Here is a 15426-nt window from a genome sequence, read left to right on the forward strand (position 1 = left end):
TCAGACAGAGATCCAGTTCCAATCTGAGGGTCTAGCAGCGAGTGAAGGACGGAGCAACCACCAGACCAGATGTAGCAACTGACGAGCTAAGTCCATACTTTTCTATAGTAGAGTAGTTTCTTGCAATCTGCACTTAATCTATTTTGGCATGTGCTGAGAGTTTGGTGATTTATGAAGTAATTAAGAACGCGTGTGTAATATAAGTAATGTGTGAAATACTTAAGATTTTAAAATTAGATGGAAGTGATGAATTAGAATGACAATATGACATATACTGGATACTGCACTAGCACATCGACAGTGGAAATAATATCCGATAAGAGAAAGGTATGTTACTTGAGTAGAGCTAGAATCAATGAGTCTAAGTTACTAGTAAAGGTTCGATTAATCTCGTTTTACCTGAGTATAGTTTACGTCACGAATTACCTGCGCAATACGATGATCATTGACAAATTAAGTATTCCTTTCGTCAGAGAAAGAGGGCATATGAATTCATATTACTGTTATTAAAAATAGAGGTTATTGACTGCGTATTTTGCTAAGCAATTCTTGAATATTTAGCATATGGTTTCGGAGTTATGGCTATATGCATGCGGCTAAATGGAAGCCGATAGGATGTTAAAGTATCGACGGTAGTGTATTGAAATGTGATTATATATTGATGAATGGTTTAAGTGAAGAGATTTAGTTATGTTCTACGGGAAGTGTAAGAATTGCAATTTGACGTGTTAATGATTTATTAGTAATATAAAGTGAGTTTCTATGCCATGTTTGAAAATATACGTCAAGAAGAGAATTCCGCGCAGATGACCATTTCAAGGTAAGGTAAACATGAATTATGTAGAATTGTGTATCGTGACAGTGATATTGTGTTTGACTTGGGTGAATAACAGGTACTGCGTAAGAGAGAGTGTTCTTATATATGATGCAATAGACTCATGATTGATTATATATCTAGTATTTCATGGAGCGGTGATCTTACAGGTTGATATGAAATACCTGCATTCTATACTATCCATACACGTTCAGTAGCACGTATATAAATGAAATATTGAGACAGTGCAGATCATAAGAGTACATTGAGCCACTAATAGATGAGTGTGTAGATTAGAAACTATTCGAAGAGTTAGTTAGATTTTTTTTATTTCTACTCAGATAAATATGATTTTAACTCAGTATATAAAAATGAAGAATATTACAATGGTTAGTTAGGAGCCAGATATCGTAGGCACGAGGGTGGTATTGCTTTAGCTCGTAAGTCGTTACTTGTTCACACTAGAAAGATATTACCTAACACTCGGAGTTCAAACCTATGAAAGACTTTAACTTATGAATGGAAGGTCGGTGAACACTGCCATAATTTAATACACGCGAAAGTGTATACTTGGGAAACATGTCTCATATGTTGTGAGGATAACTTTAATAATTAACAGAGCAGTATTTACAATATGAAAATTTTATTTGATTCCTTGAATGCTCAATGATCGCAAATATTATTTTAAAAAATGTAATACTTTCGGAACATGGCTACGAAGGATCACATGTGTATTTATTGGAATTTGAACTTATAAATGAGAGAATATTAGCATTTTTTTTAAGTTCCACTATTTTATCTTAAATGAGCCAGCGCTGACTCTAACTTATTTTCAAATGATGAGATAATACGGAATTAATACTACCCAGATTTCACTATATCTCGAACATTAATTTTTGTCAATAAATAATCTTATATATTTTTTTAGTATGTGACTGAGTTATGATTTCTGTTCTGGTAACGTTTAGAGTTAAGTTAGTTGTTAAGTTTTCTAGATGTAAGCAATCGACAAGTTCTTACAAACGAAATGCGAGATGATTTCTAGATATCGGTCGTCATTCTCGTGGATATTGATACTCCCATCACGAGTACCCCAGCGGCCAATTTCTCTTCCGAAACCACGTTAAATAATTACATATAAAATCTCAGATTTTATGGGCGGAAAAAGGATACCCTGAGAAGAATTAATGAGCTACCGGGATAATCTTGCACTGACCGTTGCAAGAGCGGGTGCAATAATAATAATAATAATAATAATAATAATAATAATAATAATAATAATAATAATAATAATAATAATGTGCTTATACAAGACCGGGCAGAAATTGACTACAGTGGTCCAATGCGGCCGTAAGATGTTTTCTTTCTTTTCTGTTCTTCCAGTATTTCTTCATTCTATCTGATATTCGTTGCCATTCTTCTTCTGGAAATACCCTTTTAGTTGTTTCTCTTTTATCACATTTTGGTAGCAATCTAATTTTCCCATTCTTCAATTTATTTACTTTGTTTGATTTATTCTTTAAATCCTCCAGAGTTATGTCTAATTCTTTCATGTCTTATTTTATTTCTTTTATCCTTTACTTGTAGTTCGTATACGTCAACTGAATGACTGACCACATTCCTTCTTTCTTCAGATCATCCCAGTTATTTTTGGGGTCACTGGAGCCACCTGGCTTATTCTGAGGATTTTTTCTTGCTAGTTTTTTAACAACGAACTAACACTTCAAAGGTTTTCGGTGAGGCAGGAATCGGGAAGTCATAGGATTGAGATGGTAGCGTCCGTGGTCTTAATTACTGTACAACTCTGGCATTTGCCTAGTGTGAAAAAGGGAAATCTCGGAAAAACATCTTCAGGGCTTCCGACGGTAGGATTCGAACCCACCATCTCTCGAATGCAAGCTCACAACAATGCGACTCATACCGCACGGTCGATTCGCTCGATAGTTTGAGTTTCGGCCGGATGTCCTTCCTTACGCATGTGTTTTTTAGGTGAAAATTTCAACCTGTGATCGACCGGGAATCGAATGATCATCCACAGAGGTTAACTAATCTTTTTTTTGCCAGGGGCTTTACGTCGCACCGACACAGATAGATCTTATGGCGACGATGGGATAGGAAAGGGCTAGGAGTTGGAAGGAAGCGACCGTGGCCTTAATTAAGGTACAGCCCCGGCATTTGCCTAGTGTGAAAATGGGAAACCACGGAAAACCATTTTCAGGGCTGCCGACAGGGGGATTCGAACCCACGATCTCCCGGATGCAATAACTAATCTCAATATAAATATTCTAACAATTTGCAAATAGATGTATTTTTGAGAGATTATTTAATTTCAAATATTTTAAATTGGAGGGCGCGGTCGACGTAGTAGTGCAATGACTTAGCTGCTGGCTTTGCACCCGGACAGCTGATTTTCAATTCCCGGTCGATGCTAGGTTGAAATTTTCACCTGAAAAACCACATGGTGAAAGGAAGGGCATCCAGACGAAAACCGACGAGCAAAACTCAAAATATCGAGTTTTTAGTTGACTGTGGGGTTTGGGTCGCATAGCTTGCATTCGGTAGATGGTGAGTTCGAATCCCACCACCGGGAGTCCTGAGGATATTTTCTGTTCATGATTTCCCATTTTCACACAAGGCAAATGCCAGAGCTGTACCGAATTTAGGGCCATGGACGCTACCGTCTCAATCCTATAACTTTCCCATTCTTGCACCGCCGAAAACCTTCGATGTGGTAGGGCGACGTTAAAAAACTAGCAATAAACTAAAAATAAGCCAGGTGGCTCCAGCGACCGCAGAAATAACTGGGATAAGCTGAAGAAGGAAGGAATGCTGTTAGTCATTCAGGTGACATGCACGCTCTATGTTCCGCAATACAAGTAAATTATTATTATTATTATTATTATTATTATTATTATTATTATTATTATTATTATTATTATTATTATTATTATTGAGCGTACGATGGTGCGGTAGCTGCATTTTATTCCGCGGGAAAGGGAGAGAGAGAGAGAGAGAGAGATAGTGTGAGAGAGTGAGATGTGAGCCCCTGAGGAGGAGAGGAGAGGACATCCTTATTTTCAAGTTTCTTTAACTTTTGATTCGGCCTGTGGGAGGAAGTGTATCACGTGTCTAGTCGCTCGCGAGCCACTCACAGCTTACCGTTCCCTGGGGTGAGCATCGTCTGCAATACGACGCTAAATATTTGATAACGGACTGGATCCGATACATTGCGGAGAATCATCTACTTGTGAAGAGAGCAGGAGCGACTGGCTCGTGTACAGGCCATCAATCATTTAAGTCCTCCCTCCTGACGGATAATAACCCTAATTTGATACCATCTATTCATTACTACTGCAGAGTTCTGGACCGATCAAACACAGCGTCACTTCTCACACGTGTGAGTTGTATAGGACATGACCTGTAAACTGAAAAAAAAATATACCGACAAGAGTTTTCTGCTGGACGGATGATCAGATGAATATTATTTTGTCATATAAAGGAATAGGCAGATTTTACCCACAGTGTAAATGTTGTTTTTGTTTTTTACTATTGGCTTTACGTTGCACTGGTACAGATAGGTTTTAAGACGACGATGGTATAGGAAAGGGCTAGGAGTGGGAAGGAAGTGACCGTGGCCTTAATTTAAGGTACAGCCCCAGCATGTACTGTGACCGTTCACAACGTCACCTATAGTATGTCATGATATCCAGCAGATGAAATATGCCGTTCTCCGCGCCATTCTGGGATAAAAACTGCCTAAGTTAGAATTTTTCCACCCGCTCCAGGTCTCGATTTGCAGTATCCAGAGTCGCGCGACCCAGCTCTAGTTGCTGGTAATTAGCAGCAAGGCGGTGCAAGAGCGCTTGTACTCGAAGCTTTCTCACTCCAACCGCGAGCGAGATGAAAAGAGACGCGTTATCACGTGACAGAGAATCTAGGTCACTAGCTGAGCCCAGAGAGTATATCCAACGTGAAAACTAACACTATACCCTGTTTTCCTCGCTCATTCACCACTGCCAACTTATCGCATTCAGCTGTTTTCTTTCTGTTAATTTTTATAAATCGCAAGATATTCAATGGATAATTAAGCGCAAACATTCATTTGAATCAGGGAATTTTACGCATAATTATGAGACCGAGAAGTGCTCTACTTAACTGACAGAGCGGTAACTACGCTGTAAACAAGGGCGCGTCTTAATGACTAACAGATATTGGACCCTAACCGTGCCAGCGAACACAAGGAATCCCCTGTGCTCGTCATCATTCACCGCCAGAGACAAAAGGACGCTTTTGAGGTTGCTTGAGAATCTACGAAGCTATTTCAAAAAAAGTCACTCAGCGGAAATGGGAATACAGGAGCTACATTTTGATACCCTGTTCGTTACTCTACGTTTCATATTACCGGACCGAATTCAGAGAAGAAATTGCATTTTTCCCCCACCCTCAGCATTCGAGCCTCTCGCGTAGCTCGCCTATATATTCAAGAGCTGAAAGGCAGACACTACCCAGTGCATTTTCAGTGCAACGCCAGTACGGTAGTATTTCGTCGTGGTTTGTGTGTGAGTCGTTTGTGAAGAAATAATCTTGTAATTTGAGCAGTGTAATGCAGTGATTTATTAAAGTCTGTGAATATATGTGGAAATAATCACCCTCTGAGTGAGATGTTAGCGTGTACAGTGTGCCGCTAATTAATAAAATAGGAACGGTGCGAAACCGCAATAACCGATGTCCGTGTGTAGAAGAGGCCGTACATCGAGCCTCCTATGTATCTAAGCTAATACGGCTCAGTTAACATATATAGGGACGTTCTTAGCGAAGTGTGTGGAGCGAGCGTGCTCGATATAAATGTGAATTACCAAAAAAGTCAGTGAACGGCTCATTGTCGACCCAATTGAGGACAGTGCCACGTTAAAGTAATCCGTATTGCAGTTGAGAGCTCGACTTACGGCTAAGTGTAATAGAACAGGCCTGAACTAGTATCATGAAATACGAGAATGCTAATACATTAGTGTCCTAACCACTGTCGTTTCTAGGGAAACTAGTGAAATTTCTGGGCCTATAATAGCTGCCTACAAGAAGAATAGATAAATGAGAAGGGATTAATGTCGGGTTTCTGGGACATTACCGACATCGTGTTGGAATGCTCGTGCTAATGAGTATATCCAACCATATATTCAAATTGTGATGTGTAATAAACTAACGCATTCACATGAGATAACTTCCCCTCATTTACATGTCTATGAGAACGTCGACATCCAGCTGAATGCCAAAGTTTTGCCTGTGTACCGGAGTGAACGAGTCATCTAGCTGTTTGCCGAAATTTCGCCTGGTAGCAGAGAACGTCTGGAACGTCGCTGTCATGTGTGTGACCTGCCAGGAAGTCATCATAGGTCTTCGCATCGCTGATGACGTGATGGAAGCCGAGTAAACCATGGCTGCCTCCCTGTAAAGCTGTGAACGTGGTATCCAGAAGGCTGAGTACATTTCCAAGTATTTATATCTTTGAAGGTCGTGTCCCATTGTAAACATGTAGATTTTTCACATAGATGTAACGTAGACTGCAAGCACGCCATTTCAGAGGGATTATAATAATACTTTCATTTTTATTTGGGTCTTTTATAGAATACTTTCATCATGGTTTTGGGACGACCATATTTTACTTCCATCCTTGTATAAGGGTTCGATAATGCATGACGTAATTATAAGGACCTTGGCTTAATTAAGTGTGAAGCGCTGTCAAGTAGAGAGGGCTTAAATATTCTGTAAAAATGATTCCAGTTATCATCTTTCCACAGCATGTACGAGTCATCAAGATTTTCAGTAATTAACTTTTTTTTGGTGCGCTTCACCTGGTAGAGATCCCTCCTAATTAGTAACTAAGGCACCTGGAACAAGACATCGAGACAGTGGGTATCTTACATCGTTAATTAATTAGTTCGCGAATGCGTAAAGTAATTTGGACCCGTGTGGTAGGAGTTCATCATTATATATGCATCGTGGTCGATGTACCGAAAGGAGAAACGAGATGGCTGGAGAGGCTGTAGCCATAATATATATATTGTGAAATGAAAATGTGAAGTTCCCTTGGAATCTGTTATTAAGATACGCGATATGGATACCGCGATATGAATGTGCCGATTACGGCTGAATATAAAGCCGAGTTTGTGGTGATGCCATTGTGGCCCGAGAGAAAAGAAGTGAGATAGATTATTTGCCGTGAAACCATTGTCCGAAAAGGCTTAGTGGACCGCTCTTTGGAAGTGTGTCACGGGCAGCTAACAGCTGGAGTTTTATGAGCCCCTTTAAATGGGGGAGTGAAGGCGTTTTCTTCAGTGAAATAGAACAGATACAAGTGGCGAGTTTCTTTCCTTTCGGCACAGAGATTACGTGTGTTAATTTAAATAGAGCCAACGTCGCAGAGATCCCAAATGAGCATTAAAGGAAGGATCCCCCCCAATTTCTTTTCTTAATTATAGCGTGCAGGGAATTCCAGGTTAGATATACCCCGTCTCAGAAGATCTTGGGTTCGTTCCAGGAGACAGTGAAAGTTTATGTTGACTGTTACCAACAGCGGGTGGCTTGTACCATCTGTGATTCATCGTGTGTGTGTGAAATGTATATATTCTTGTCCAGTTATTGCAGGTAGTGCTATGATACTTTGTTTATGATGTCTGGTATTGAAGTCGCTAAGTGCTTGTCCATAGTTAGCAACTTGTGTAAATAATGTCCTGATATATGTATTGAAAAAATCCTAATGAAATCAGCGTGTTTATTATACTGCATATTTGGCAGCGTTTAACTTAAGGAAGTGTTGTAACGCGACTTTCAAAGGATTGGGAGTGTAAATTGCCTATTTCAGTTCATCCGATTCTAGCAAACTTATATCATAATTTGATGCAAATTGAATATATTAATTCTTGGCAGGTAAACAGATTTACAGCGGGGTGTGTCCATACTGATTAAATACGTGTGTGATTTAATGTAAGTGTAGAGTGAAAATTCGAGATGAAGCGCCCCTCTAAATCTGAGATAGTGTAAATAACCCAAGAGGGAACGCCTTCTTAAGTTTGAATATTTAAACGTATAATGAAGTGTAGAAAAAGACTACCGAACATTTAAACGTCAAGATCACCCAAATTACTGTATGTAAGGTGTTTGTATGGCATATCCATGTAAATAATGTGTTTCACTAGTATAAGAAAAATTCGTTATACAAGATATTGTCTCTCTTCTCATTAGTAATGAAATAGTATTCCTCTCATAATTAACTTTTCCCCCTACTATAGAGACTATTACTAAAGAACTTATTGCCCCATCGGACAGTCTACAGACCCGAAAATGCGATACCGACTCGGCTAGCGAACTATTCTAGTAGGGGAGGGTGAGGCTTCGACAACCGGGCTGAGTTCGAGGCTCACCGATGGTGCTCCATTCTAACGTCATATTTATGAACAATGGTAACTGGTTCATGTACTGATGCCTTGGAAGGGTACAGTACCTGGTGTGAAAATGGGAAACCACGAAAGAGTAAAACGTGTCTTCAATTCGAATTACAATGTTATTGGCTTTACGTCCCACTAACTACTTTTACAGTTTTCGGAGACGCCGAGGTACCGGAATTTAATCGCTTTGGTGTTCCTTTACGTGCCAGAAAATCTACCGACACGAGGATGACGTATTTGAGCACATTCGAGTACAACTGGACTGAGACGGGATCGAACCTGCCAAGTTGGAATCAGAAGACTAGCGCCTCAATCGTCTGAGCCACTCACCCGGCTTTTGCGGATTACGCTTATTGCAAGTACATTATTTTATTTATTTGACCTTTGGTAACAGAAAGTGACAGTGTTAATAGAGTAGTGAAACCTATTGCTTCCCATTATATTTGTTTCATTCTCCAAGAGCATGCGCTCGAGGGTCAGATTACCTCAGATTGAGCTTGTGCTCACTTTCCTCACGGCAGAATTTTCCTTCTTATTTTACGGGTGTGGTTAAATATGCTAAAGTAATCGTACATGTAACTTGGTACTTGTTAGAGAATGTAAAATAATTGTAAAAGAACCTTGGTACTCGTCAAGATGTTTAAAGTAATCTTACATGTAAATTGGTACTTGTCAGAGAATGTAAAATTATTATAAAAGTAATTTTGTACTCGTCGAAATGTTAAAAAAACGTACCATTAATCTGGTACTCGTCAGAGAGTTAAAATGTTCTTATTATACCAATAACTTGGTGCAGATTTAATTTTTATGCTTTTTATTTGTTACAAGTTGCTTTACGTCGCACCGACACAGATAGGTCTTACGTGACGATGGGACAGGAAGGGGCTAGGAGTGGGAAGGAAGCGGCCGTGCGCTTAATTAAGGTACAGCCTCAGCTCTTTATGCTTTAACAATAACTGATGCTTTTTTCTTGTATACTTTCAGAAATAAGCTCTTCAACATTCTTATATTTCGGACTGACCCTATTATAATTTCGTGTTTCATTGAATTTAATATGTGTACTGGTTTGTATTTCAGTCATCATCATCATCATCATCATCTGTTTACCCTCCAGGGTCGGCTTTTCCCTCGGACACAGCGAGGGATCCCACCTCTACCGCCTCAAGGGCAGTGTCCTGGAGCTTCAGACTCTTGGTCAGGGGATACAACTGGGGAGTATGACCAGTACCTCGCCCAGGCGGCCTCACCTGCTATGCTGAACAGGGGCCTTGTGCAGGGATGGGAAGATTGGAAGGGATAGGCAAGGAAGAGGGAAGGAAGCGGCCGTGGCCTTTTGTTAGGTACCATTCCGGCATTTGCCTGGAGGAGAAGTGGGAAACCACGGAAAACCACTTCCAGGATGGCTGAGGTGGGAATCGAACCCACCTCTACTCAGTTGACCTCCCGAGGCTGAGTGGACCCCGTTCCAGCCCTCGTACCACTTTTCAAATGTCGTGGCAGAGCCGGGAATCGAACCCGGGCCTCCGGGGTTGGCAGCTAATCACGCTAACCACTACACCACAGAGGCGGACTGTATTTCAGTCATACCGTATATAAATAGGTAAACAGGTGGTTAAATGCAGTGGTGAGTAAACTCTATGAAATGCCTCATACGCATTCGTAGTTCTTTCAGAAACATGTTTTCGTACGTATCCGTTCATTTGTTCGGCAAGAGATTAATGGAACATGCTGATTATTTCTATAAATATGTAAAGTGAAAAACTGATAAAATGTACAATACCCAACAGTTCCATCAACAAAAATGTTATCATATTCACAAAGATGACCGAGAACGTTCTCAGTGGAAAAACGAATATTATTTAAAGAACTGATGTTCAACATAAGCAAGTTTTCGTTTTCGTTTTTGTTGCTTACTGTGGACGTCTGTTGTAAATGTGTTCTTCATGTAAATTCCTGGGTAAAGAAGAGAACATAGGCGATAAGTACTTTGCCGACTCACGGACATATCTAAACTTGTAATTTCAGCTCCAGTGTTTGGAAATGCTGTTTTAATAAGTTTTCAGATAAATTAGATTATCTGTCTTGCTACGTTGCCACTTACCTCATGATTGTGATTAACATCACTAGTGTATACATCTGCTGATGAAGTTCATTTCAGATACGGCCTTAACCCGCATATTTTAGCGGTGCGTTTTCAACCCACTTCCCGCTGTGTTTCTTTATCTTTACAAAACTTAAGCCCGTTCACTAAAACAAGCTCTCTTCCTTTCTCGCTGAACATTTGTTGAATCTGATCCATACTGTGTGAAGATCACACGAGGGGTGTTGACCGTTACAGGCTGTCATAATAATTGAACCGTGAGTTAGACCTCTCCAGCTATTCAAATCGTCCGCCAGCTCTACTATATTATTTTAAGCAACGTGTTGTAAGCTACGAAGTTTGGGTTGGGAAAAATTGAGCAAAAGAAGAAGAGCTGCTCGACTAAGTGGTATGTTCCGAGCTGTCAGCGGAGAGTTGGCGTGGAATGACATTAGTAGACGAATAAGTTTGAATGGCGTTTATAAAAGTAGGAATGATCACAATATGAAGATAAAGTTGGAATTCAAGAGGACAAACTGAGGCAAATATTCATTTATAGGAAAGGGAGTTAGGGATTGGAATAACTTACCAAGGGAGACGTTCAATAAATTTCCAATTTCTTTGAAATCATTTAGGAAAAGGCTAGGAAAGCAACAGATAGGGAATCTGCCACCTGGGCGACTGCCCTAAATGCAGATCACTATTGATTGATTGATTGATGAACTCCCTGATGGAAGAAATTTAAACTGTATGAACTAGATGTCTCTAGCATAGTTCTTCCAGCACAGCCTAGTGTTTAAAGACTTTAACATTATTAAGACATTTTTTGTTTCTAAGTTTGATTATGTAATCTATATTCTTTTGTTTGTGTATTGTCATCTCTTCTATTTAAGAAATCCTCCAATAATATTGCTTCTTTCCTGAATCCTATCATCCAGTCACGTCTTCTCTTTCTTATTCCTTCTGGAAAGTTCTGCTGGGCAGCTATTTAAGGGGAGGGTTTTGCTGATGTCTTGGTCTTGTCTGGCGGCAGCGAACTTTTGTATTGTGTGACTGAGAGGGGAGTTCCTCTCAAAGCGGAAATTATGGAGGTGGGGGGACCGGCCGGCGTGAGAAAGCAGTCATAAGGTAGGCAGAATACAAACTATGTGATTTATCTGCGTGTGTACTTAGGGAAGATGTCTACAGACCCTTTCAGAATGTAATTTTCATTTTCAGATCACTTTAAAATTATAATAACGTAGGGTCATTTCTGATAAACTTTACATTCAATGTAGGCCTCCGTTCTCCGTCTTCGAACTTTAAATTTTGCCCTGATGGGAATTTGTAAAATACTAAGGAAACACGAGTGATGCACACTCGTTAAACTGCCTCTCAAATTCAATGTTGGTGATTATGCTTTCTGACAGTTAAATTTAATTTATTCTTTTCGGACTTTTTTTTTTTTTTTTTTTTGCAAGTTGCTTTACTTCGCACCGACACAGATAGATACGAAGTAGGAATAGGAAGGAAGTGGCCGTGGCCTTAATTAAGCTACATCTCCAGCATTTGCCTGGTGTGAAAATGGGAAACTACGGAAAACTATTTTCAGGGCTGCCGACAATGGGGTTCGAACCCGCTATTTCCCGAATACTGGATACTGGCCGCACTTAAGCTACTGCAGCTATCCAGCTCGGTTCTTCGGACTTTACCTTTCTTCCATTACTTACTCACTGAGTAGTATGGATTAGCCTCTGCTTCGTCGGGCCTTATGCCCAATTAGGTTATGTGAAACTTTTCTCTAGAGTACTTAAGTTTTGCTTCCATTCATTTTTTTCATTTTGGTTTTCGGCCATTTTGTATGATGTACTTTTCTAGTGCTTTCTTCTCCACTTTTGCGGCCGTGTAGCGTGGGCCTTCTGCTCCTGTTAACTATAGATCGGTAAATCCTATTTTCTTGTGTATTCCCCTGTCTTGTAAACAACGAGCTACGACTATTTTTCAACCAACTGATTGTTACTTTTCAAATTGTAATAAGAATAATAATGTTATTTGCTTTAAGTCCCACTAACTATATTTACGGTTTTCGGAGACGCCGAGGTGCCGGAATTTTGTCCTGCGTGAGTTCTTTTATGTGCCAGAAAATCTACCGACACGAGGCTGACGTATTTGAGCACCTTCAAACAGCCTACCGACTGATCCAGGATCGAACCTGCCAAGTTGGGGTCAGAAGGCCAGCGCCTCAATCGTCTGAGCCACTCAGCCCGGCTTTTCCAAATTGTATTGTAACCTTATAGCCCATTTGTGAACACCATTGTAAACTCTGTTAAATGGACACCTGGTTTCAAGACCCTGGTAATATCTTGTAACTATAACTACGGGGTTTGAGACCCACCTTGTAATTTGTATCAGAAGCTACGGCTCTTTTCTTGAGTAGTATTTAACATACCTCTTCTACAACTGTACAACTTAGCAACGGTGCGTAAAAGTCAAATTCGTTCTGTGTAATTCTGTAAAGTGTGTGAGCTTCTGTGCTCATGTAAAGTAAATACTCTGAGCTGTTGAGCTATATCTTGCAAGTGATATCTGAGCTTTAGAGCTCCTCTTGTTAAAGAGTTGACGAACTCTCCTTTGGAGTTTTTCCAATTTTGAAATAATTCTAAGCCTATGGCTCGACTTGTTGCCTGAGCGTTTGCTCCTTTCTTATTGCTTGTTATATTGCTATAATGGTGTGTAAAGAAAAAAATTTGTGATTAGCTGCCACCCCAGGAGGCCCGGGTTCGATTACCAGCTCTGCAACAAAATTTGCAAAGTGGTACGAGGGCTGAAACGGTGTCCACTCAGCCTTGGGAGGTCAATTGAGTAGAGGGGGCTCGATTCCCAACTTAGCCATCCTCGAAGTGGTTTTCCCTGGTTTCGCACTTTTCCTCCATGCAAATCCCGGGATGGTATCTAATTTAAAGCCACGGTCGTTTCCTTCCCACCTCCTTGTCTATTCGTTCCAATCTTCCTATCCCCAACAAGGTCTCTGTTCAGCATAGCAGGTGAGGCCGCCTGGGTGAGGTACTGGTCCTTTTCTCCCGTTGTATCCCCTGACGCAAAGTCTCACGCTCCAGGACACTGCCCTTGCGGCGGTAGAGGTGAGACCGAGGGAAAAATCAAACCGAGAGGGTAAACGGATTAAGAAATAATAATAATAATAATAATAATAATAATAATAATAATAATAATAATAATAATAATAATAATAATAATAAATTTTGCCATCTATTAAATTTCCGATATATGTCTGTCTTAATCCGTTTGCCGACCAAGTTTGGTTTTTCCCTCGGACTCAGCGAGGGATCCCAATTCTACCGCCTCGAGGGCAGTGTCCTGGAGCGTGAGACTTTGGGTCGGGGAATACACCTGGGATGAAGGACCAGTACCTCTCCCAGGCGGCCCCACCTGCTATGCTGAACAGGGGCCTTGTGGGAGTTGCGAAGGATGGCAGATTAGAAACGATAGACATGGAAGAGGGAAGGAAGCGGCCGTGGCGTTAAGTTAGGCACCATCCCGGCATTTACATAGAGAAGAAGTGGGGGAACCACGGAAAACCACTTCGAGGATGGCGCAGGTGGGAATCGAACCCTCTTCTACTCAGTTGACCTCCCAAGGCTGAGTGGTCACCGTTCCAGCCCTCGCGCCACTTTTCAAATTTCGTGACAGAGCCTGGAATCGAACTCGGGCCTCCGGAGGTGGCAGCTAATCACACAAACCACTACACCGCAGAGGAGGCCAAAAAAGGAAATTGCTAGTGGAAAATAAATGTAGAAATTCTGTAATACTTTTGTGAGAAATAGGACCTTCAATGTTGCGAGGGAGGTTCCATGGAGGGAATTAGAAGAGGTCTAAAATTCTTCCTCCGGGCCGGATTTGAACCAGCGACCTATGGATATCTGATATTAAGCCAACTACAGTCCACCGCTCTACCAACTGAGCTACCAGAGGAACACGCTCTCCGTCGCTTCTTATCTCCGTTATTAATCCTGTCCTTTCTCAAGGTTGTATCATTTTATCTTTCACTACATAACCAGACTAGCTCAAGGCGTGTAATGTCGCTGACCATTAACGACAGGAGCAGAAGAAATTTGACCTTTTCTTTTCTTTATCCACTGACCTATTCCTTGGAATGCCGCCGTGAGGGGTGTCCCAGATCATGAGGAACAGTGAATCTGGCTATATCTGAGCAGGGGGATACCCACCTCGCCCAGGCAGTCGCATGCGATAGATTGAACGGGAAGCCTTTTCAAGGAAAGTATTTGGGAATTGATTGTAGTGGCGTAGGCAGGGGGGGGGGGGGGGGGGGGGGGCGTACTGGGTTTAGACCTCCCATGGAATTTTTACAAAAAGAAATTAATAGAAACGGGCAATAAACAAAAGAAAGTCTATTCAATGGGTTGGCTTCTTTGAACATTCACAGACATATAATTGTAAACGAAGAGATTTCTTCAATCTATTTTCTAAAAAGCCTCGAAAGTTGGATTTTAGATTGTAATTTGAACCTGTCCGCCTCTGTGGTGTAGTGGTTAGCGTGAGTAGCTGCCACCCCCTGAGGTCCGGGTTCGATTCCCGGCTCTGCCACGAAATTTGAAAAGTGGTACGAGGGCTGGAACGGGGTCCACTCAGCCTCGGGAGGTCAACTGAGAAGAGGTGGGTTCGATTCCCACCTCAGTCATCCTGGAAGTGGTTTTCCGTGGTTTCTACTCACCCCTCTTCAATAGCTATCGCGGGGCTAAGAGCACCCTGCTCCAGCCATCACGTCTGATTTTACATCTCGACCCTAGGACCTCCAAGACCGAAGTATCTATACCCACCCCGAGACCATCAAGACGGATAAGATTAATGCAATTTAATTCTTTTTTTTATCGGATTATCCTTTAACCGTTCTTCCGTCTCGAAATCAGTGAGCCATCATTCTCAAACAACCCTAACCGTCATTTTCTTCTTCTCCCCCGCCTTTTCCCGTCTTACGGGGCCAGCTTGCTCAATCGTGAGGCACCATTTATTTCGTAGAGTGTCTCACGTTTATACTCTTTCACATGTCTCATCTCATAATTAATATAGGTTTT

The 15426-nt window shown here is 41.2% G+C and overlaps 1 non-coding gene across 1 annotated transcript; it reads right to left on the reverse strand.

Moving 5' to 3' along the window:
- Window positions 1–14215: 14215 nt before the first annotated feature.
- Window positions 14216–14305, reverse strand: TRNAY-GUA (transfer RNA tyrosine (anticodon GUA)). Its single transcript is given in 2 exon segments — window positions 14216–14251; window positions 14269–14305. It is a non-coding gene; the product is annotated as a tRNA-Tyr (tRNA).
- Window positions 14306–15426: the final 1121 nt, after the last annotated feature.

This window comes from Anabrus simplex, chromosome 5 (genome assembly GCF_040414725.1).
Source record: "Anabrus simplex isolate iqAnaSimp1 chromosome 5, ASM4041472v1, whole genome shotgun sequence".
Classification (NCBI taxonomy): Eukaryota; Metazoa; Arthropoda; class Insecta; order Orthoptera; family Tettigoniidae; genus Anabrus; species Anabrus simplex.